This window comes from Lynx rufus, unplaced genomic scaffold (genome assembly GCF_022079265.1).
Source record: "Lynx rufus isolate CCGP_SWC_20201006 ecotype Redwood Valley unplaced genomic scaffold, mLynRuf1.p SCAF_6, whole genome shotgun sequence".
NCBI lineage: Eukaryota > Metazoa > Chordata > Mammalia > Carnivora > Felidae > Lynx > Lynx rufus.
Window position 1 is genome coordinate 134,091,619 of NW_025814878.1, and position 23,610 is coordinate 134,115,228.

At 43.8% G+C, this 23,610-nt stretch overlaps 1 protein-coding gene across 11 annotated transcripts in view; it reads right to left on the bottom strand.

The window, feature by feature from the left end:
• Nucleotides 1-23,610, bottom strand: part of ATXN1 (ataxin 1) — a 412,814-nt gene that overhangs the window by 334,690 nt on the left and 54,514 nt on the right. Inside the window, exon 3 of one of the 11 annotated variants that reach the window (XM_047101279.1) lies at nt 3,477-3,533. The exons of the other annotated variants lie outside the window; for them this stretch is intronic. The gene's annotated coding sequence lies outside the window, so the exon portion shown is untranslated. The remainder of the gene's footprint in view (nt 1-3,476; nt 3,534-23,610) is intronic. 11 annotated transcript variants of the gene reach the window in all.

Genomic DNA, 23,610 nt, shown 5'->3' on the forward strand with positions numbered 1-23,610 from the left:
TTTCCCATTCACACTAAGACAGGACATCTCTAGAAGGAAAAGAAGGGATGATGTAAACGTGCCACTTCCTTTCCTTCAGCAGGACGCTGAGCTGCTTTCCCGCACACGGCCTGGGCCACACTGGTGGTGAAGTTTTTGTTTTTGTTTTTGTTTTTGTTTTCAGTCTGCAAGGGGTCAGCTACTCGAAGCCTCCTGGCAGAGAAACGGGAAATCACGGATCACGGGAAATGGGTCAAGGGCTCTCCGTTTACTGTACAAGTAATAACACAAGCAACAACCTTCCGAAGAGTGTTTTATAGTATTTTTCATGGCAAGGCTGTTACTCTCCGGTCCGTTAATTCTCACTTTGCAGCTTCTATTCATAAGCTTTATATGTATTTATTTGTTGGGTTATACATTTTAGCTGAACTTGGAATGACAGTTATTTTTAAGAGGCTGCCAACACGGGTCAGGAGGCAGTTGAGTAACCTGGCTCGCAGTGGCTCTGGCATAAGGAACCCTGACCAACCAGAAAGCTGATGAGCTCCAGGTTTCCAAAGCGCCAGTGGAAAGGCATCCTTCCCTCTGCTCTCTTCCATACGGCTCTTGCAAAGGAAAAAAAAAAAAAAATTCTTTACCAAAAAGGATTCCTTCTGTCACGCAACCAACCACGTCCTTGTGTGTTCCGAGTGCAGATCTGGAGGTGCGCGTGTGAGTCCGGGCGCAAGCAAGATGCCGCGGTCTTCACCTTGGACGCAGACAGGGTGGAGGGCGGACGCGGTGCCCTGCGGGCCAGTGCCCCGCAGGCATCGGGGCACAGCTGCTTTCTGGCTTCGCGGCCCTGGGTTCCTGCACTGACAGCCTTCCAAAAACTAATCGCGGCCGTTAGGAGAAAGAGGGCAGTTTCTCAGCATCAGTGCCTTGAAGGTTATCGCGACTCTCCTCCTCTGTTGACCGTCCTGCAGGCACCTGTGACCCGGAGCCCTCCTTCGTGTTCGGAAGGCACAGACGCTCAGGAGACAGACTGCTCATTCCTCATCAGACAGCTGAAGACCCGCGTCCTCTGCCTCGCATGTTTTTGGAGATTTTAGTCGGCAGGGTCCGGGGGCTCCCTGACGCTTTTGTGACAGGCAGACTCTTGGATGTAGGCTTGGGACAAACAAACCTTTCACGGGAGCCCTTAAAAACAGACAGCGTTCTGTCTGAATTTTTGAACCCCGTTCTAGTACAAACATGCTTGGCATCTAGTGCCAGAGACTTTTCTTCTTGGCAAACGGCTCCGCCGCTACCATGGATGTTACCGTTTCGGGTCCCTGCAACCTTGCGCTCTTCCCCTGCTCCCCGTCCCCTTCCCCTTGAGATGTTATCTGCGCCCAGGCTGCGGGGGTGGGTGCCGACGAGCTGTCACAGCCGCCGGCAGGGACAGGGTTCCCGGCACACTGCTCCCAGCCCCTCCTTGGTCTGGCATGCTGACGGGGGGCTCCTTCTTTCATCGTTTGTCTGTTACTCTGACGCAGACCACGGGGTCAACAAATCCAGCCCATGATTGATCACGTGAAGACTCCAGAGGTCACCCTCCACTCCAGGGACTTCCTTCATTCCTGTGTCCTAGTGTCTCTCAAGGAGAGATGGGAGAGAGAAATAACCTTTGCGCTGCTCTCCTCTCCATGCCTCTGGAAAGACCTTCGAGTTCTCTGACAGTAAACAAGCAGCAGCCCTTGGAAATGACCAAAACCATACCCCCCTCCCATCTGAAAGCGCTCTTTGGTAGAGACTCGACTTACTGGATTGCTTCCTGCTGACCAACGACCATTTCTTTTCGAGGGATTGGCTGAAATGTAAGAGTTGGAAATGGTCTTAAAGATCAGTTGATTTAGGGGTCCCATGACCTGGAAACGCCTAGGAGCCTACTATAACACAGTTTCCTGGGCTTCAACCTCCCTCCCCACCCCCAAGCCCTGGGCTAATTCGGGAGACACCTGGTGGAGGGTCTAGAACTTCCCAGGGGTTCTGAAGCCACATCTGGAAACCACGGATATAATGCAACTTCCTCATGTTTCCTAAGGCCCAGAGAAGTTGGGTTACTTGCCAAAGGCCACACAGCAGTTAATGACAAGCCTGACCTCGACGCAGTGCCTGGTGTCGCCAGATGCCCGTGACGTTCGTGACCTGTAGTCAGTATTGGGTATTCAGTAAAGCTTTAGCCACTTAGGCTCTGCTGTTACAGATAATGACTTCCTATGGCTATATAATTCAGTGTCTTTGAATTTATTACATAACCTATAAATTTTTAGTAGTAGACGCAAGTTAAGTGTCACCCTTTTCTTTTTAAGGTTGAGGTTTTTTCTTCTTCTTTTAAAGTTTTTTTTTTTTAATTTATTTTGAGAGAACTGTCAGCACAGAGCCTGATGTGGGGCTTGAACTTACGAACCGTGAGATCATGACCTGAGCTGAAACCAAGAGTCGGACGCTTAGCCGACCAAGCCACCCAGGTGTCCCCAAGTGTCACCTTTCTTAAATTAGGGGTGTTTTATAAAAAAACAAATTACAGATTCTTCATTCATTCACCTTCATATTCTAGAGGTGATAGAGGTCTCATAGAAAGCAAAGGAGAAGTGCACTGAATGAAATCTTCTGACCAAGGAAATGGTCAATGAACAAAGTATTTGTTAACTTCTATAAATAACATACACACGCACACACACACACAAACACACAACTACCCTTCAAACTCTGGCTCCAGGAATCACTTCTTTTTTTTTTTTTTAAGTTTATTTATTTTTGAGAGAGACAAACAGAGAGAGAGCTCACGAGCAGGGCAGAGAAAGAGGGAGAAAGAGAATCCCAAACAACTACCCTTCAACCTCTAGCTCCAGGAATCACTTTTTTTTTGTTTAAGCTTACTTATTTATTTATTTTTAAGAGAGAAAGAGAGAGAGAGAGATCACGAGCAGGGCAGAGAAGGAGAGAGAGAAAAGAATCCCAAGCAGGCTCCAAGTGCTGTCATCACAGAGCCTGACACAGGGCTCAGTCTCACGAACTGCAAGATCATGACCTGGGCCTAAATCAAGAGGCGCTTAACCGACTGAGCCACCCAGACGCCCCTCCAAGAATCGCTCCTTACATGGAAAGAACTTAACTGCATCCACTGTTGATGTCGGGTGAACGGGTTGGTGCACTCACTGTTAATTCTGTTCCCTATGGTACTCCATGTCCTTCCCAGTGCCATTTGTACAGTCGCTCGAATATAAAATGATCGTAAAATAAACTCTACAATGCAGGCTTTTGCCGAATGACAGTGGCTCTCCACCTCACCATCCCCCAGCCCTGTTATTGAGAATGAGTGGGTACGGGTGCTGGGTTTCCCCTTTTCTGGTGAGGAACAACTGAATGAGTAACTAGTGAGGGCACCACAGGTAGTTTCCCCACCCACAGACCCTGCTGAAAGCAATGCACAATATTGCTGCTACACCCACACCACACACAAAAAAACTCACCGCTTTTAAAGTCGACTTCTTCTACAAGATCCAGCAGGACTCACTCCCTGTGAGAAGCTGAAGGAGAGAACACTGCTTTTTTTGTTGTTAACTGTAAGGTGTATCAATGTCTAGTTAAATCTGAGCCTAAGGTATATAGCTCATATAAAATGTTTACAGGCGAAGAAAGAAAGAAAGAAAGAAAGAAAGAAAGAAAGAAAGAAAAAGAGAAAGAAAGAGGGAGAGAGAGAGAAAGAAAGAGGGAGAGAGAGAGAAAGAAAGAAAGTGGGAGAAAGAAAGAAAGAAAGAAAGAAAGAAAGAAAGAAAGAAAGAAAAACTTAGAGTTTGCATCAAAATCAATTGGGAAACAGAGGGCCCAGTCACTGTTCAACCTTTAAACTGTTAAAAGCTAAAACATTTTCCAAGTGTTACTAAGCCCTCAAACAACAGGATAATTTCACGAGGCAAGGGTGTTTTCCTTTTCAACAAATTCTTTAAGAAAGAGCGGAAAGCAGCGGCTTGACCTCTACCTGACTATTGGTCAGCTCTGTTCTACATACAAACTCTTAAAAACGGAATGCTTCCATGGATAAGTACATTCATAAGAAGTAGATGATTACTACAATCTTCTATAAATTTTATGTATTTCTGGTAATTAAAACAATATCATAATACAGAATTTCCTGAATTGAAATTTCTTTACCTTTGAAGAATCTTCCATTACACGCGTGCAAATTCCCCAAACATGCAAATTGAAAAGAATACCCAAAATAGGTTGACTTTTCGTTTCTTGGTAGTTATCTTGCAGGGCACGATGGCACAGGCACTACCATTTTCAGTAATCATTTGCTACACAGAGTATACATAAGCATCCCAGAATATATAACACAGCGCCTACAACTGAAAAACCGTATCAGATTCTGAAATATATGATGTATCTTTCTCAACTTCCAACCTTAGACTTTTCTAAAGTAGTATGTCCAGAGGTGTGAAAAAACAGAGGCCATTTCAAATCTGGTAACACACCATGAATTAGTGAATTATCTTAACAGTTCTTTCTCTAATTAAGACCAGTAAGAAAGACATCCATCCAATATTCCAACAGACAGCCAAAGTTTCTGGTTGTATAATTATTCACCTCCTAGGGGTCCACCCCAAAGGCATGCGAGACACAGGTTTATGAACATTATGTAGAAAAGAGACGTTTATGTAAAATGAAATTACTTCGGACAGGCAGACTTCTCTGAAATAAAGATCCTTGGCCACTAGAACCGCTTGATTTTGCACTCTAGGCTAGAAACAAAAAAAGCTTAAAAAATATATTCATACGGGAAGCCAATTTTTCCATCAATTAACAAGCAGGAGGCCTTACAAGCATTTTAAGGCGAGATTTTTTTTTTAAGTACTAAAATACAAGCACAGCCTCCCCAGACTTTTTTTTTTTTAATGTAATTTATTTAAAGTCGTCAACGAAGTCAACCAGATAAACAACAAATATTTACCGAGAACCTTCCATGTGGCCAAGATGATGCTTCTAAGTCCCAAGCACTTTCAGGATACTTACAAAATTATTTAACTTTATAAACTATCTCCATAAATAACACAGCCTCCCAAAATGTGCACGGGGCTATAATTCCATCTAGTTTCTACGATGGCACTGTAAGCCTTGGATGGAATTACAATCTTCACGGGAACAATCAGGGCACATGCTCAGGGAGTCCATGATGAACTCAGTTTCTAAAACAATACAGCCACCAAGCCATTGGCATGTAATTACAACCAGGAAGTCAAGTTGTCTGCTGGCTAGTGTAGGAAGTAGGGACACGTACTTTCAACTGAAAGTGCCCTTCACCTCACTGTAGCAAAATCTATAGAACATATCTGAAAAACTTCTTCTTTTCCAAAATTAAACTTTCTACTTTGGGGATGAGAAAATCTCCACAAGGGGCTAACTGGTAGATGTGCTCTCGATCAGTAAGGACAAGACCTTCTAGATACTCTCAGTAAAATCTTAGAATCTCTGATATCACCTTCATACTCCTACTAAACTGTAAACTCTAAAAAGTTCAATATATTAAGAAATAGAGGGGGGGAAAAAAGCATGCTCAAGAGTCCTAGGAGATGATTGGCATTTCTTCTAATTCTTTGGGACTAGCCTGACATTTATTAACATAAACAAAGCAAAATGCCTTGTGCCTGTAAGAGGGAAAAAAAATAAAGATTTATCTACAGAGATTGAACTCGGGGCTGTACAAAAATGAACTCAGAAACAGACCCAGAATTTCCCTGGGAAAACAAAAGACAATGACACTATGAATCAGCATTTTTCCTCAGGCAGCCTAGAATAAAAGAAGAAACACACACACACACACACACACACACACACACACACACACACACACGATAACAAACACCATGAGGAAGATGAATACAAATTTAATCTAGATATTTGTATTTAGGACACATATGATTTCCTTGATATTTTCACGCCTTTATCATAACTTTATTTGGTACTTGGAGAGGTCACCAAAACTCTGTTAAGTCAGTATTGCCATAGCAACCAGGAGACCAAAAAAAAAAAAAAAAAAAAAATTCTCCACCAGAAATCCTCACCAAATAAACTATAAACTGTACTTTCATACGGCCACTTTAAAATGAAACTGTACTTTCATACGGCCACTTTAACACCTGTCCTTGAAAACCCAGTTCACCAAGGGACCTCTTGTGGATTACGTGTCCCTGGGTTCCTATATCACTGACTTGAGAACTTTCTAATAACATTAGCTCTTAAATTCATTTTCAAGCTCCGGGGATTCGTGTAGACTGTATCACAGTGGCTATCTAAAGTAAAAAGGATCAAGACAGGAGGGGGAAAAATACTGATTAATTTCCACGACAATGAGACATATCATTTATTAGCTTTACTTAAAAAACCTTCTTGTTGAAAAGAAACGCAACGTCTGTCTCTTGGGAGTCTATCCTTCCCTATAACCTGAGAAACACATGTTTAGTGCCAAGTAAATGAAGAAAGAATTCTTGAAACAGCTCTGAAGTCACAGAAAGAATAAAGGCTCTAAGCTCAGCTCCAGAGGCAAGCTGGTGCAAGGATTACCAAGTTAACAGTTCAAGGCTTCCCTAGCTGGAGACGTCTTTATCGATGACAGGCCAAAAGCCCCAACTTTGGCCTCCTCCACAGAGCACCAGCTAAAGTACTGTTTAACACTGAAGGCTGAGAATTTTTCCCGAGTTGTAACATCCTGTTGGATGGAATATGGCCAGCTGGATGCAACATAACACAGCAAACCAAAAATATAAGGGTAATGGGGAAAAGAGGGAATTCTTTATAGGTCTGCTTTCCACAAAACATTCTGGGTGGCATCCACTCTGTTTCCCTCCCGTTCAGTGACAAATGGGGTTACCTAAAAAGTAATGCCCTTCCAAAACTACCAATAAAGTACTTCATAAAATTAAATTTAGTATCTTGAGATTCCCACTAATGATATCCCTGACAACCACCAAAAGCTGGTTAGACAGCTTTCTCTTTTTTCTAGGTGCTTTACTGAAAGGAAATACGGGGAATAGATGTGCTTAGTGGTGTGTGTGTGTGTGTGTGTGTGTGTGTGTGTGTGTGTTGAAACACACGACCCTCCCTATATGCAGGGGGCATTTCCTGTCTGGCATATTTTAGAGCAAATCAAGACAATACTCATTCTTTAAGACAAAGCTTGAGCGCCAGGCAGTGCTATGGAACTGCAATGCATGAGGTCTGCTGAAGTCACAGGAAAGCAAGTTTGGGGCCTGGAGCTGTTCTATTCCAGATGGAGAAGACTAGAAAAGAAGATGAACCGGGTTGGCCGTTAAAAAAATTTTTAAATAAATTCCTCATCTCTTTCCTCGTTTAGAGTTTTTACCCACTACAGGAGAGCAAGATAAAACAAACAAAAAATGGTACTATTCAGGATGCCTAAGGGAACATGGAAGGAACCGGTTGTTTTTTAAAAGCATTATTTGTGCTCCAACTGAATAACCTCTGAGAGGAAGAAGATGATCCTTGATGTGCTTGACCACGATCTTCAATACTCAATTCTTACCACAACTTGACTTTGTCCAGTACATATGCCCAATACCGCTATGCCTCCTCCCAGAAGCTAGATACACGAAGGGCATTTATTCATTCACATTACCAAAGAGATTAGCTCCAAAGTTCTCTCAAACGTTTTACAGCTTTCCAGCAGCATCTCATTCTTCACAGGTAATTAACCTCTTGATGGGCTTAGAGCAGCAACAGTGTTAGAAGCCACAACACATCGATGATAAGTTATAAACCAGGGGAGAGGATAATTGGAAAATAGATTTCCAGGCTCCTTGGAAAATATATTCCCATTTATTGAAATAAGTACACTCAACTTTTCAGGAACAGGTGACTCACAGAACTGCAGAACTGGCAGGAACCTTAGCAAATCTTTCTGTTTCAGCTCCTTATCCCAATAATGAGAAAATGGAGATGCAAAGAGAGTGACTTGTCCAGAAAGATTGAACTCAACACAAATTTGGTTAGAGCTCAAGGAAGACCTGGCTACACAACGTGGCGTCCTCTCTCCCACCACCTTCGTAGATGGTGCTGGCCCAGTTCAAACAACCCATGTGTCCTGCCTTTGGGTCGCCCAAATGATGTATTAGGAAAGGTCTAGGAAATAGCGACTAAGCTTTCAAAACTAAGAATGAGACAAAAGAATGAGGGAAGGGAAGAAGGGAGACAAAGAGACTCAAATTACAACCTACTGGAGTGTTTGCAGACACTACCCGTGTCTTTCATTCCAATTAAATGCACTGAAAAAATGGGATGCACCCTTGGAATGTTCCATAGTGATGATGGTGATGTCTGGTGGGAATGTCCCAGTAGGCATTACAGTCCCAAATCATTATCTGCTCTTTTCCTCATGGCCATCCTCAAGTAGAGTGGAAAAGCTCCCCGAGCACAGGAACCCTGTCTGCTTTTGCTCGTTATTACGTTCCCTCAACCTACAGAGTATGTGGCACAAAGTGAATACTCTGTAAAATTCACTGAAAGAAGGAATATAAACTCCTATGAGGCAAGAGGAAGAGAGATGTCGTAGCTCCTAAGTACAGATGCAGTGCTGTGAAAAAATGCCCATTTAAAATGTAAAAAAAAAAAAAATGTTAAAAGATGGGGGGTTATCTATAATAAAAATGAGGTATGTTAAAAGGATAAAGCACCTACTAAGCAGTTACTGCCAGTTACATCTATGAAGTAGGTACCACGGGGATGCCAATAGAGTTCCTGCATTAGAAAGAGCTTCCGGCCTGAAGCTCACGGTCAAGAAAGCACAGTGAAGGATGGTAAATAATCACGGAGAGGATCACCTTGCACAAACAGATCAAAACCAAGCAAGTGTGGCTGGAGTGGAGGACAAACGGAAGCTGTAGGCGCCGTGTGTTCAGACGGAGTAAAAGGGGTTACCGTGTATTTTCTAAGGAGCTCTCTGCAGTTTGTATCATGGGTCTGCTGGCAACCATCGACAGCAACCTTGCTCTCCCCACCTTTAAGTTCGAGCTTCTATTTTATCACCGTCACAAAGGAACTATACGACAAATAATATGGATCATTATTTTGGGTTCTCAGACAACTTGCTGGCTCTCTAATGCTGTGAAGTTGTAAGTCAAGACAAGTGCAGCTGGGTATAATAATATTAACAAATATAATGATCACAGTTGCCTATTTTAATGACTCAGAAAGACAGTATATCTAATTAATACACACATGTTCACGTAAAGGGAAACAAATATGATAGCTTCTTCTTTAAAAACTTTAATATGGTTTTGGCCACTGTGAATATAATAATAATAATAAATAATAATAATAATAGAAACTATTTTTAAAAATAAAGGCCATGGAACAAGCACTGTATTAGGTGCTTTCTCTCGACTGAGCCCACACTGGTGGATCTGCATAGAGTGGCAGTGTGGCATGAAAGGGAGAGCCTGGGCCACGCAGCCCCAAGCTCCTGGGTTCAAATTTCAGCTCCGCCATCATAATTGCATGCCCTCACCTGTGTGTGTCAGAGTCCTCATCTCTAAACATGGGAGCCATAATAATATTCAAAGAACCAATATCCACCTACACGTAGGGCTTTTGTGAAAATTAAATGAGCTAACAAATACATCACAGAGAACACAGTAGGCACTCAAAAATATTACACTGCACAAAGTTTTAGTATCCTTTGGAATGCTTACAAGAACACTGAATTCTGGACTCAAGTGGCCACAGCCACCTACATACTATGGGGATCTTGGCCAAGTCACTGAAACTGTAAAAATGGGATGCCAGATGCCATGTTTCCTTCCTAGAATTGTCGTAAGAATCCAATAATGGGTGACAAGTTATGTGAGAGAGCTTTAGACACTAAAGAGTGCTCTATCTAAACTACCACGTCCATGGGGATGATTATTGTCAACTTTCAACCTCTCAAAACCAATGAGCTCATCTTTTATCACATCCTCTCCTGCCTGAGAATTTAACATTAAGCATCTTCCAAAGTCTTGACATTGGACTCCCTGTGATAACAGAACAAATGTCTGGTCATCCAGGACTCAATCGGATGGAACTCTATTATCTGCCTCCTTCTGCACACCCACCGTGAGAAGGTAATTGATGTTCACCATGACCCCAGAGCACTCCGAGACTCCGAAGTACCTTCAGGGAAAGATTAAATTATATTCGGCCTAGTTTATTATAAAGTGTATTTAATTATACTCAGATTCTGTGAAAATTGGTGACCTAGGAAAAGCACAGACAGTAAGTCACAGGCTCTCTCTGGTAACCGGAAGCCTGCTCTCCCTGTCCAAACTCCAATCACCCTTTAGCAGAATTTACTGTAAGACACAGCCCACCCTAGGGCAGGAAAAACTGGGAATCAGCATGCTAATTATAAAATTCAAAAGAACCTTGCCCTGCCTAATCCTCAAGGACCACCAATGTGCAGAAATATTACTGTCAAAATCTTAAAACAATGAAAAATGTAAACTATGTAAGATTGCTACATGTTTCGAATGATTTTGATTTTGCTAATAATGAATTTAAACACTTGAACAGCAATAATGTGAATATATCATTTATATGTATTATTATAGCACTTAGAAGTGTGAAAACAGATCAGTAATGGTGAATATTACACTCTTTAGAGTGGTAAAATGACATTGTGTTTACTAAGTTTTGCCTCTTGTTTTAAAGAAATTAGGTTTAGGCAATGAGGCATCCAATACAAAAATAAAGCTATACTGGGGCGCCTGGGTGGCTGAATCGGTTAAGCGTCCAACTTCGGCTCGGGTCATGATCTCACAGTTCGTGGGTTCGAGCCCCGTGTCAGGCTCTGTTGACAGCTCAGAGCCTGGAGCCTGCTTCGAATTCTGTCTCTCTCTCGCTCTCTCTCTCTCTCTCTCTTTCTCTCTCTGTTCCTCCCCCGCTCACACTCTCTCTCTCTCTCTCAAAAATAAATAAAGCTTAAAAAAATAAAAAAAAATAATAAAGTTATACTGTATTAGGGTTGTGAAACTATGGCTACTTGCCTTTGTTAAAATTATTTCAATGCTGTTACATTATCTCACAAATGCGAGTCTTGAATACCATATATCAGTGTTAGGAGAAAAAGGACTAGTTGTGAATTATAACCCTCCATTCAATATATGGCTTCCTTCTGGAGAATTCCTCCTGAGAGGGGCCTCTCACCTCTGCTTGAACATCTCAGGTGATGGAGGTTTCATTACCTCATCAATCAGCTTGTTCTATTTTTAAGGCGGCCCTGATGTTAGAATGTTCTTCCTCCAGTGGCAGAACTCTTAATTCTCTTTACCTTTAACTTCCCTTCTGCTCTTAGTTCTTATTTGGGTCCTTGGGAACCACTTCAGTAAGTGATTTCACTTCCCATCAGGTCCTTTGCTAGCCTCACTCATTTTACCAGTCAAATAACAAACTGCTTCTACTCACATTGTTCACTGTTATTCTATAAGCCACAGTGGCCATTCTTCATAACCATGTGCCATCAGCTGAAGGGCCTTTGGCACCAAGGATCTATGCAGACTGCATCCAAGTGGATGGACATGGCCCTGAGGGACCATGGGGCTTGGTGGGCTTTCCTGGGACCCAGCTACGGCATACGCTATTTCTATGAAAAAAATATTTTGAGTTCCTAAGTTCAGATTTATATTCATTCTGTATCCACTTTGGGGGGAAATATGTTTCTCACACACACACACACACACGCACACACTCACGCACACAGAATAATTTATTACTCTGTCCTCTTACCTACATTGTGAGCCCAGTGAGTGTTGTGGTGTGTGCATAAAATTCCCCAGCTCCTCTCCTGGCTGGAAGAAGCAAAGTGGGAGAGCTGCACACCCATGCTCTTCAGATCGTCACCTCTCCCCTGCCTCCTGGGATAATGGAGCTGAAGAGAGAGGAAGGCACAGGTACCCCAGGAGTTTCTACCCACGAACCCTGACATGCCAGCCAGGCAATCCCCTGTCTGGGATGAAGATTGCTTCTGAAACTTCTGGTCTACCCCCAACAGGTCTCCCATTCGGTCTCGTAGTAAACCCTGAAGTCCTAGACCACCATCTTGTTACAGATTCAACTCGAACCAAGATTAGTTTAAAGCACAGAAGGGATCATATTTATTTTTATTATTTTATCCAATGCCGATCTGGGCTGTTACTAAATAAAAACCATCATGCACACTGGCAGCCCTTACTTTACATAATAACATCCTATTCCTCCCTGCCTGGCTCAGCCTTCAGCATCCAGAACGTGGCCGTGACCACCATGGGCCAAGGTGGTACGTGGGGAAAGCAACAGGTGAGAATCCAGGTACCCAATCCCGGCTAGTAATTTTATAAGCTTGGTTCTCTGGTTTCCCTTAAGTTTACAACAGATCAGACAGGCAAATAAAAGGAGCTCTAAAGACACGGCAACCAAGAAAAGTGAATGGGACAGAGGCCGTGACATCAGGAAGAATCATGAGCTTCTGGGGCATCATAATGTACTACATCAGTGCAATCATTTCAGAGAAATGACAATAAATCTCCAAGAAAAAGGTTACATTAATGTCCACTATCCTGTACTCTATTTAGGAAACCTTATACCTCATTTTACAATAATTTCTTCCTGAAAATGTTGAGGTGGTTGGGTTTTTTTTTTTCTTCCTTCTAACAGTGTCCGCACCGGATGCATTTAAATATGCTGACTACGTATACCCTCTGAAAGCAGTTAATTCCAGGAGTATACCAAATTAAATATTTAAATCTCTACTAGAGAAACATGAGGGAACAAAAGTGAATAATCATTAAGGAACTCAAAGGAATTATAGTGTTGCATTCTTTGGTGGAAAGGAACACGTGAAAGAAAGAAAGAAATATGCCTTCTAATCTACTGGTCAGAGGTCTGCCTGTCATGAAGCTCCTAGTTTTAGGTAAACCAAGGGAGTTTTGAAACCTCTGTCGTAGGAATAGTGGAAAAAGGGGTTTCTCTCCTTCTCGTATTCAAGGGAAAGGTAGTTTTGACCCTAAAAGCTAAGAGAGGGGAGAGGAGGGACATCGTTAGTGCAATAGACTCTCAGCTCTTAAAGCCTCTTTAACATCTTTGCTGTCTGGAGAGGATACCTCTGTTAGTACGAGTTTTAAGGAAATTCTGAACTTGGTGACTCCTTTCTAAGACACTGCACAGGGGCACCTGTATAGCACCCACACCTGCATCGTATTAAAGTGGACACCCGCAGCAGGACGAGGAGGGAGCGGGAAGAAGGAGGCACCCACCCACCCACCCACACGTTTTCTTTTAACTGGATCTCACCGACAGCATATACGTATGTGAGGTGATTCCGTTTTGGATTGCTAATTGGGAAAATTCCTCAGCATACTGTTAACACAGTATCACATATTAAGGGCAAAATAATTCCACGTACAAGGATGTTCCCAAACTGTTACAATCTCCCCTTGGACTTCCCTAAGACCTTCCCTGCTTTCCATTCTCTTCAGATCCCAGTTACGGTGGTGCTATTTAGAATATGGCTATTTAACAGCATTTTTCCCCTCTTTTTTTTTTTTTTTTTTTTTTTGCACTTAAGTCTTTTAAATTTTTTTGTGGTCTCTGAAGAGCTAAGCCTAATTTTTTTCCTTTTTAAAAATTCTTTTTTTCTATGTTTTTCCCCCTGTAGTTGCCCCCAACTCCCCAAATCTCTCATAGTAGATGCAAAACTCTCACTAGGCTTAATCCTCAAATGTTTTGGGAGCACCTGGGTGGCTCAGTCAGTTGAGTGTCTGACTTTGGCTCAGGTCACAACCTCATGGCTCATGAGTTCGGGCCCCATGCTGGGCTCTGTGCTGACAGCTCAGAGCCTGAAGCCTGTTTCAGTTCTGTGTCTCCCCCTCTCTCTGCCCCTCCCCCCAAAAAATAAATAAACATTAAAAAAAAAAAAACATGTTTTCAATGTACTCATGTAGTGAGTAGGTGACCTACCTCCACCAAAGGGACCAAACATTTCTGCCCTGGGACTTTCTAATACACTTCTAACAAAGCCCAATGGAGATCAAACAACATCTTCGTAACACCTAAGGCCAAATAAATAATCATGTCCTTATAGGCAATGGGTATTGTTGTCACCAATCCAAAGCCACGGCACCCCGGCACTCGGTGCCCCAGCTACTAGGAGGAAACCCACGGGGCCCCCGGGAGCTCTGGCCAGGGGACAGAAGGAGGTCCCTTCCTGAGCACGTACTGCCCACCCTGCACACACATCTTACCGTTCATGACTTCCTATGGCTACGAGCACCAGGAGACAATGTTTGCCCCTTCCGATCATCTCTCCCCAAGGCACCGCGAGAGACAATGTCACAGAGGTAATGGCGCAGGGGGAATAGTAACCACTTCTGCCTCCACGGGATTAACTTTTCATCTGCACTGGAAATGGACTATGTTCGTGATTCATTTGAACAGGGCCCGGAACCTCCAAGTCTACACACATCACTCGGTCATTAGTGCCTTGCAGCGAAGAAGGGTGTCACTGATAAATTATTTGAGCAACTTGCATGGACCATAGGAGTAAGAACGTGCTTGACGCCCCTCCCTCCACCTCTCCCACTCTGTCCCCCAAGACCTGGGAGGTAATGCTTCATTGTTCTCCATCCACACTTAACACACCCCTGGGCTTTTCTTAAACAGATAAACCTTGTTCTAAAGAAGATTAAAACTTCCAGATAGGGCACACTGACAATCATTAAAGACTGTCTTGGCATGTGTAAATACACTCTCCACGTTACATGGTAATGAGATTTCATGGAGGGAGGTTTGAAATAATACATTTTCAAGACCCAACCATTTCAGAAATAATCCCAATAACAGAAAAAGATCCTAGCTGGAGCTAAAAACTTATGCCCACTGAAGAAAAACAGTGAAGGAGGAGTCTCTGGAGAGCTGGGTTTTTAGCCCAGCCCTCACACAAACAAGCTGTGTGTTGTAAGGTTGGTCACTTAACCTCACTATGCCTCAGATTTCTCATCTGTAAAATTAGAACATTCAGTTAGATTAAAACCCTTTCAACTCTAAAATTCAGATTCTATGATTGTCCTTCCAGCTTAATAAAACAAAATACAGTGATCCATACTGCCTTTTTTTTCCAACGAAGCAAATTAAAAAAAAAAAAAAAAAAAAAACGGCAGGAAAGCTCAAATACACCAAGAAAATACAACCGGAGAGGAATGAAAATTTAACTTGTGCAACAGAAGGTCTGTCCAGAAATTAGTACCTGATCTTTACTTCCAGAAAAAAAAAGTCCCCTTTCTGTTTTCTTCTATGCAATGTTCAGTTCACCACTAGACAAGAAATATTCCGTGCCTGCTGAAATGCATCTGGATTTGCTGATGGGTTGTGTTCAAGGATTCAGCAGCACCATGGCAGAAAGCAACCTCTCTGTTCTTCCCTGTTACCACTACGTTTAAAAGACCAACAAAACAGCTCCGAAACACACAGGCAAGATCTTGCTGTCGTCTGTCTGAAACGGTTACAAACTACAGGCTAATCTCGGCATCTGTGACCTCACCACCCAACGTTTTACAAATTGAGTAACTACTTCCCCGTCCGTTACTACTCAAATGATAAAAGTGAAAATAAAAAGGGGGAGCAGGGCGCTGCAAGTTAGGATCGAGTGAGGACGCAAAAGGAGAGCAAACAGGTCTAACTGAATTCAGAGACACATTCCAGGTGGATTTCGGGGAGGGCTGAACCACCGTTTGCTTTTTGATGGCTTTACCTCTGGCTCCTCGCTGCGAAGCCTGGGAACGGTTTGTGGGTCACAGTAAACAGGGTTCTGGAGCACAATGTGACTTCCAGGGAGAGAGCTAAGCCAGACCACAGCCCGCCAGCCAGCAGGACAGATACTAAAAGGTGATAAGGAGAAAAAGAGGCACGTCTTTTCATGAACGAACGTGAGACCTCGCCGACTTCCTTCAACTTCCCCAAGTGAAATGTCAGGTTCACATGATTTTGAAGAATCGACTGTGTTGCCTCTTAGAAGACAAACATGCAAAAATTCAGTACCTGACCGCATAGATTTTGTTCATCGGCGTTAAAAAAAAAAAAGTTTCCCAGTAGGAAGCAACACAGTCCAGAGCTTAAAAAAATAAAATTCTTAATCTGCTCAGGATGAAACACACTGCTTAAAATAAACTGAATGACACCTAAAATGATCTGCTGAATGAAAAGAAACGTTCTTCTCAGTCAAAAAAATAAGCTATTAGGCAGCTGTGGGAGCTTACTCTTGTCTTCTTCAATTACATTTTTACGAAACACACGTGGCAGATAGTGCATGCTTTTTAGCCTCCCTCTCCCAATCCCGGGGTCTTCTCGGACTTTCCCCGAGGCTGCCGGCCAAGCTGATGGTCTGGGCAGGCTCTTGACAGCGAAGGTGTCTTAAAGGTACCCTCTAAGAATGAGCTCGGGCAAGGATTCGGGAATGGACTTCTTCCTCTGTATCTGGGGTACAGACTGAGAAAACACTCCCTGTTCCGCCTGTGTGGTTATTATGTTTCTGCCGAGTGCACATCTCCCTGTGCTCTGGCCTCCCCCTCCCTCCTGCCCTCCCTCCCCGGGGCCATTCCCGGCTGATCAAAGAGGGCGGGAGGGAGGGGAGGGCCAAGTTTAACCTTACCAGGAGATCAGGTTGTCTGGTGCCCAGCAGAAGTCCCGAGATAACGCCTGAATCGTGGCCATTTACACAGCAGCACAAGGCTTACATGGCCGACCCAAACAATATACCCCAGCTCCCCCCGAGCTCCCCGTCAGTCCTCGGGCTTCCTAACCACCTCCCACAGACCTCCGATGTGGGCAGGAGGAGGTGAGAACTGCCTGCGGGTGGGCCCTGGGAGGCAGGAGAGGCTGGAGAGGAGACGGAACAGGCAGGCCGGCCCCGAGGGTGTGCAGTGGTAAGCAGACATTGTGTTTTTAACTGCAAGGCTCTGCTTCCTCAAGTTTTCACCTAATTTCCCTAAGTGGGAAACAGATCTTAAGAAGCAAGAGCAACTGTCTGAAAAAGCCCAACTGGGGAAAAACAAGGATCACCTTTAAACTTTGGTTTTACTACAATCAGCAGAAGAAACGGGGGTGGGGGAGAAAGAAGGAAGATCCCGGGTATAGTGATATCCGAACACAGGCAGGACAGGAGTGAATGTCAGCGTCTAAGGTCACGGCTGGTAAACAATAAGGTTGTGATTTTCTTGCTTAAAACAAATTCCTGTTTGAAGACGCCATTAAAAAAAAAAAAAAAAATCCAGACACAGAAACCACACAGAGAAAGAGAAAGAGAGAGAGAGAGAGAGATTACCCTAAAAATAAACCGCCAATGAATTTTTTATACCACATTTTGAAACTAAAGACCGACTAGCCCAGGGCAGTGGTCTCAGGGGACAGAGCACCTGGGCTCTGGACCCAGCTAAGCAAGCCATTGTCCCTCTGGGCTATTCATTTCTTAATCTAAAAACAGGGGAATGGAGTGAACCATCTTCAAATTTCCTTACAACTCTGAAATTCACGTTACAGCCTCCTAGAACAGTATCACAGCTAGGTTTAAACAAAAGCACGTGAATAAGAAAAAACCCTTGGCACCTACCAGCTCCATTCTAATGTTACGATGGGCTCTGGGGTTAGGGGTGATGCTTCTTTGCCTCCTAAGGTGCTTAATTTGGGAAACCTGCACCTCAAATCAAAAAGAACAGAGGGAAAATGGGTGACGGGCATTGAGGAGGGCACTTGTTGGGATGAGCGCTGGGTGTTGTATGTAAGCCAATTTGACAATAAATTATATTCATAAAAAAATAAAATAATTACCCAAGGGAAAAATAAGTAAATAAAAAATAAAAAGAACAAATGTAGGACAGCTGTGACATCCACCACTGTGAATGGCTTTGATGTCCCGGAACCCCACATTAGCAACAGTTAACGTGGCCGAGTTTTATGCCATGTATATTTCAGCACAATAAAAAAAAAAAAAATGAAATCTATATAAAAGGGGAAATTACGATGCAGCCCACGCTGGAGGAATGCTCTGGAGGTGGGCACTGCATTAAAAATAATAATTATTAAAAAAAAACGGCGTTTGGTTTTCATTTCCGATTTTAATGTGGTCTCCGGGGTCTGCTGAGTACAGCTTCTACTTCTACCCAGGTAGGAGAGAAAAGGCTCATTTGCTGTTTCACAGAGCGGTTCCTCCCCTGTCTTTGCTGCCCTCTCCCCTTCCCCACAAAACCTGTCTGTCATCCTCCAAAATCTGTCAAGTGCTACAAATCACTCCTAAAAGCTCTGGGAGGCACCCCCTCGAAGAATCTGCACAGATCAAAATCTCAAGTGCTTGCCTGCCTAGGGACTGCTGTAATTTGAGGTGTTGCTTCCTTTTAAAGAATAAAAAGCAGATGTTCTGAGCTGATGAAAGTAAATGTCCTTTCAACACGTCTCTTTCTCTCGCACTTGAAACTCTTAACCAGCAAGAAGTGCTTCTCACACTCCGGCAGGTCATTTCTGCACTTTTTGCTTTTGCTTTGAAGTCACAGCACAGTAGGACTCTACACCTGGGGTAAAAGGATTCCTGACAGCCTCCTGAGGGCACCCCAAACAAGGGCGTGTGGGCAGAGAGCTGCCCCGATCCAACTTGTGGCACCAAGGACGGCCGCCTGCCTACGTCACAGCTAACGGAATCCAATGCTTCTTGGCAATCTTGACATGAAGTCTCAAAGCCACATACACAGGCTTAGTCATCTCCAAACTCCTGCACAAATACATACCTAAGAACTCACTCTGCAAGGGGGAGGGAAGGCAGTACCAAAGGGACCAGTGAATTAAGAGATCTAATCCTAGCTCCACCAGCACGCTGGAAGCCTCACGAACCCTCTGGGTCTCTTCTCTCTATAAAATGCGCAGAGTGGACCAAAGCCCTCAGAGTGCGTGTGATAGACAGACTATGGCACAACTACCCACAGCAATTCACACAGCAAGCCAAAGTCGAGGTAGCGACTAGAAGGGTAAGGGGAAAGCAAGGACCAGCAGTGAGTAATGAAATCGATAGCACTGCCTTCCAGATCCACCTAAAATGATCAGTAAACTCGACCATCTTGCCCAGCTCCGTATGAGGTTCTGCAGAGATGTAGAAGGAAGTCTGGTCTTTAGTGAAACACCTGTCAGACGCAGACGCTGAAATGCAGTCATGGAAGGGAAGAAAATCAAGTAAGTGAAACAACTAGTTCAGTTCTTCCATCTAGTACACAAAGAAGCCGCAGAGGCCCCTTCTAAGGTCCAGAGCTGTTTCTCCAAGCACATGCTGGACACCTCCACCTGGAAGCCCCACTCAGCTCTTCTGCCGGGCTCCCCAGGGCACCAAGTGGTGCCGCGGTCCACCCAGCTCTCCAAACCAGAAGGCCCTGCCCTCTCACTCACCTCCAAGGTCTGATTCACCTTCGGGTCCTTAGATCTTGCCTCATTAACATCCCTCCAATCTGCTTCCTTTTACACGCCTGTCATCTCCACGGTCACCACAAGCTTCCTGAGAATAAGGGGCCTGAGTGTCCTGGCCCACGCGGGATCCCCGGCACACACAGGCCGGCGATTAGCATGGAGCAGGTGCTCCACGGTCGTTAAATAAACATTCCTCTGTCACCTGAATTTCTAGAACTGTTTCCTCTTTGGTCTCCCTGTCCACCACCTACTCCCTTATCATGCCACATGCACAGCACTGGAAAAATGAGGTTTCTAAACCACACATGTGACTTTTCACGGCCCTGTCTCTGGTCCTCCAGTGGATTTGGGGGTTTGCGTTACATTCCGGATAAAATCCAGGGTCCCGTGTTTGCACACAAGGCCCCTCCTGACCTAGCCCTTGAACCTCTCCAGCGCTGTCAGGCCTGACTCACTGATCTGCTTGTTACTCCTTCTGTCTGTCCATACACCATTCTGCACTTTTTTTTTCTGGTGTCTCTTTGCACATGCTGTCCAAATCACTCCTCGTTCTCAAAAGCTTAGTTTGAAGGGCATGTGTTCTGAAAGCCTGCTGACTCCCTTTTCCCCAGTCTGATTTAGGTGCTCCTTCTCTGGGGTTCTGTGTTCTGTGCAGGTATTCATGAAATATTTGTGAAATTAATGAAGAATGGAGGAAGAGAACATGGGAAGGAGGAGGGGGGAGGAAGAGGTGGGGGGGAGAATGGAAGAGAGAGAACAGCTCTAAAAGAGAGAGACGGAGAGACAGAGAGAGAGAGAGAGAGAGAAGCCCCTGAAAAGACTGTTTCTTAAAAGGTTAAGGAAACTAGTTAGTGTCAGAAATGGGACAAAAATCCAGGCCTCCTAGCGGCACCTGGGTGGCTCAGTCAGTTGAGCATCTGACTTCGGCTCAGGTTATGATCTCATGGCTCGAGAGTCTGAGCCCGGCACTGGGCTCTGTGCTGATGGCGTGGAGCCTACTTTGGATTTTCTGTCCCCCTCTCTCTCTCTGCCCCTTCTTTCTCTCTCGAAAATAAATCTTTGAAAAAAAAAAAGATTCAAGGCCTCCTAATTTTCTCTGATGGATCTTCTTCCTCCAAATCCATTCTATAAATGTTTTTCCAAGGATCTCTTCTCTTTCTCCCCCTGTCACGTCTTGCTAGAAGGCCCCCTATAGTTTTACTAACTACTCTCAAAACCCTGTCTTCTATCAGCTCCAGACGGATATACCCAATTATCTGCTACCTAGATGTCTCATCGGCAATTCAAATTCAAAATGACAAGGAATACAAATAAAAGAATTATATTATCCCCTGCTCTCCAATGCAAAAACAACAAAAACACTTCTAGAGCACCTGCCGCCTTCCTACACCCCTTCATACAGCCATTGAGACAGAAATGTGGAAATCAGCCGTCCAGTTTTTACATGATCATTTCTATACCAGGATATGTCATGTAGCCTACATGTTTTACCTCACTTAACCCTGCCAGCAAAACTCTAGTAAGAAATCGTGTGACTGAAGGGGCGCCTGGGTGGCTCAGTCGGTTAAGCGTCCGACTTTAGCTCAGGTCACGATCTCCTGGTCCGTGAGTTCGAGCCCCGCGTCGGGCTCTGGGCTGATGGCTCAGAGCCTGGAGCCTGCCTCCGATTCTGGGTCTCCCTCTCTCTCTGCCCCTCCCCCGCTCATGCTCTGTCTCTCTCTGTCTCAAAAATAAATAAACATTAAAAAAAAAAAAAGGGCGCCTGGGTGGCGCAGTCGGTTAAGCGTCCGACTTCAGCCAGGTCACGATCTCACGGTCCGTGAGTTCGAGCCCCGCGTCAGGCTCTGGGCGGATGGCTCGGAGCCTGGAGCCTGTTTCCGATTCTGTGTCTCCCTCTCTCTCTGCCCCTCCCCCGTTCATGCTCTGTCTCTCTCTGTCCCAAAAATAAATAAAAACATTGAAAAAAAATTAAAAAAAAAAAAAAGAAATCGTGTGACTGGAACTTGAAAAATAAAGAAATGTAACATATTTACCACTCAGGCTTAGCTCCATCGACTTCTTTCTCCCACACGCCTCAAGTACAAACACATCGATCCTTCCACGGAACTTCCACTATCATAAACTCTTCTGCACTACTGCAGAAGACCCCTAGAGGTACCTGTGCCTCCGATGTTACCCCAATGAAATCTACCCTTCACTTTGCCAGAAGCATTAACTTTCTTAAAGATCAAGTCAAGTCACTTCTGGTTTCAAACAAGCTGGGGGAGTTGCACAGGCTGCGGACTGATACCCATCTCAGAGTGTTGGCCATTAACAAACACTAGTAGTCAGGGAAACTCTTGGAGAAACTCAGAAGGGTAGAAATTTGGAAAAACAGCAGTCTGAGACAGGAGAGGTCTAATGGTTATGAGGTGGGGAGTAACTGGGGGAACAATGAAGTCACTGGTAAGTCTTAGAGAAAGCTAAGTTTAGGTTAAGATAAAAGTAAGAATAATTATACGAATAATATAAAATATCTTCTTTTACATTAGCCAAAGAAAATTCAATCTAGCCAAAGGAAGGAAGGAAAGGGTTAAAAAAAGAAGCGGCAGCAGCAGCAAAAATAAATGGCACGTAGAAAACATTAGACAAAGCTAAAAAAAAAGTCTTATTAATAAAAGTAATTATAATTGGGTATAAAGTCACTACTCAAGTAACAGTAATACTGCATCCAAACTATATACAATATGTGGGGGAAAAACAGTGATCCATTTAAAATGAAGTGTTGGGGCGCCTGGGTGGCGCAGTCGGTTAAGCGTCCGACTTCGGCCAGGTCACGATCTCGCGGTCCGTGAGTTCGAGCCCCGCGTCAGGCTCTGGGCTGATGGCTCAGAGCCTGGAGCCTGTTTCCGATTCTGTGTCTCCCTCTCTCTCTGCCCCTCCCCCGTTCATGCTCTGTCTCTCTCTGTCCCAAAAATAAATAAACGTTGAAAAAAAAAATTTTTTTTAAATAAAATAAAATGAAGTGTAAAACAAAGACGAAAATAAGGAACTAAAAAATATGAACGAAATACAAACAAGATCCAGGGTAGTGCTTTTATTATCAAATAAATGGAATATAAGGTAAAAAAAAAAAAAAACATTATAAATGACCACAAAGGACATTATATACTGGCAAAAGGAACAATTAATAAAAAAAGGTCTTACGGTCACGAATATATATGCATCCAACAAAACGGCCTCAAAATATTTAAAGCAATACTCAGTGACTCAGTCAGTTAAGCATCCGACTCTCAACTCTCGATTTCAGCTCAGGTCATGATGTCACAGTTTGTGGGTTCGAGCCCTGCATTGGGCTCTGCACTGACAGCACGGAGCCTGCTTGGGATCCTCTCTCTCTGCCCTTCCCCTACTGGCTCGCTCTCTCTCTCTCTCTCTCTGTCTCTCTCAAAATAAATAAATAAACATTAAAGAAAATAAAGTAACACCCATGGAGAAAATTTTAAAAATTAAAAAAAAGGAAATTTTAAAAATCCTATTCCTGGAAATTAAAAATACTTACTATTAAAAAAACCTCAAGGAAATAAAACGGAAATAACAAAATACAGATACTCCTTGATTCACAATGAGGCTATGTCCTCATAAACCCACTTTAAGTTGAAAATATCCTTATTCGAAAATGCATTTAATAGGCATAACCTGCTGAACACCATAGCTCAGCCTAGCCTACCTTAAACGTGCTCAGAACGCTTATGTACTATACTGAAAGGGAAAAACAGAATAACCGTATGGGTACAGAATGCTCGTCAGTGTATCAGCCGTCTGCCCTTGTGATCACATGGCCGACAGAGCCCGGCCCGCATCAGAGGAGAGGATCACACTGTATATCCTAGTCCGGGGAAAGATCAAAATTCAAAATTCAAACTGCGGTTTCTGCTAAACGCGTATCACTTTTGCTCTCATATAAAGCTGAAAAATCGTAAGTCAAACCATCTTAAGTCGGGGAACGTCTATATCGAGTTATGTAACGATGAAAGTATTTATTATATACCTAAATCTGTGCCATGTAGTTAAGCCAGGAGGATTCACCACAAGTGGGTGATTGACATCTGAACGGCCTACAGCTATTGTGGTCACATCCGTATCAGCAGACTTGTAACAAGG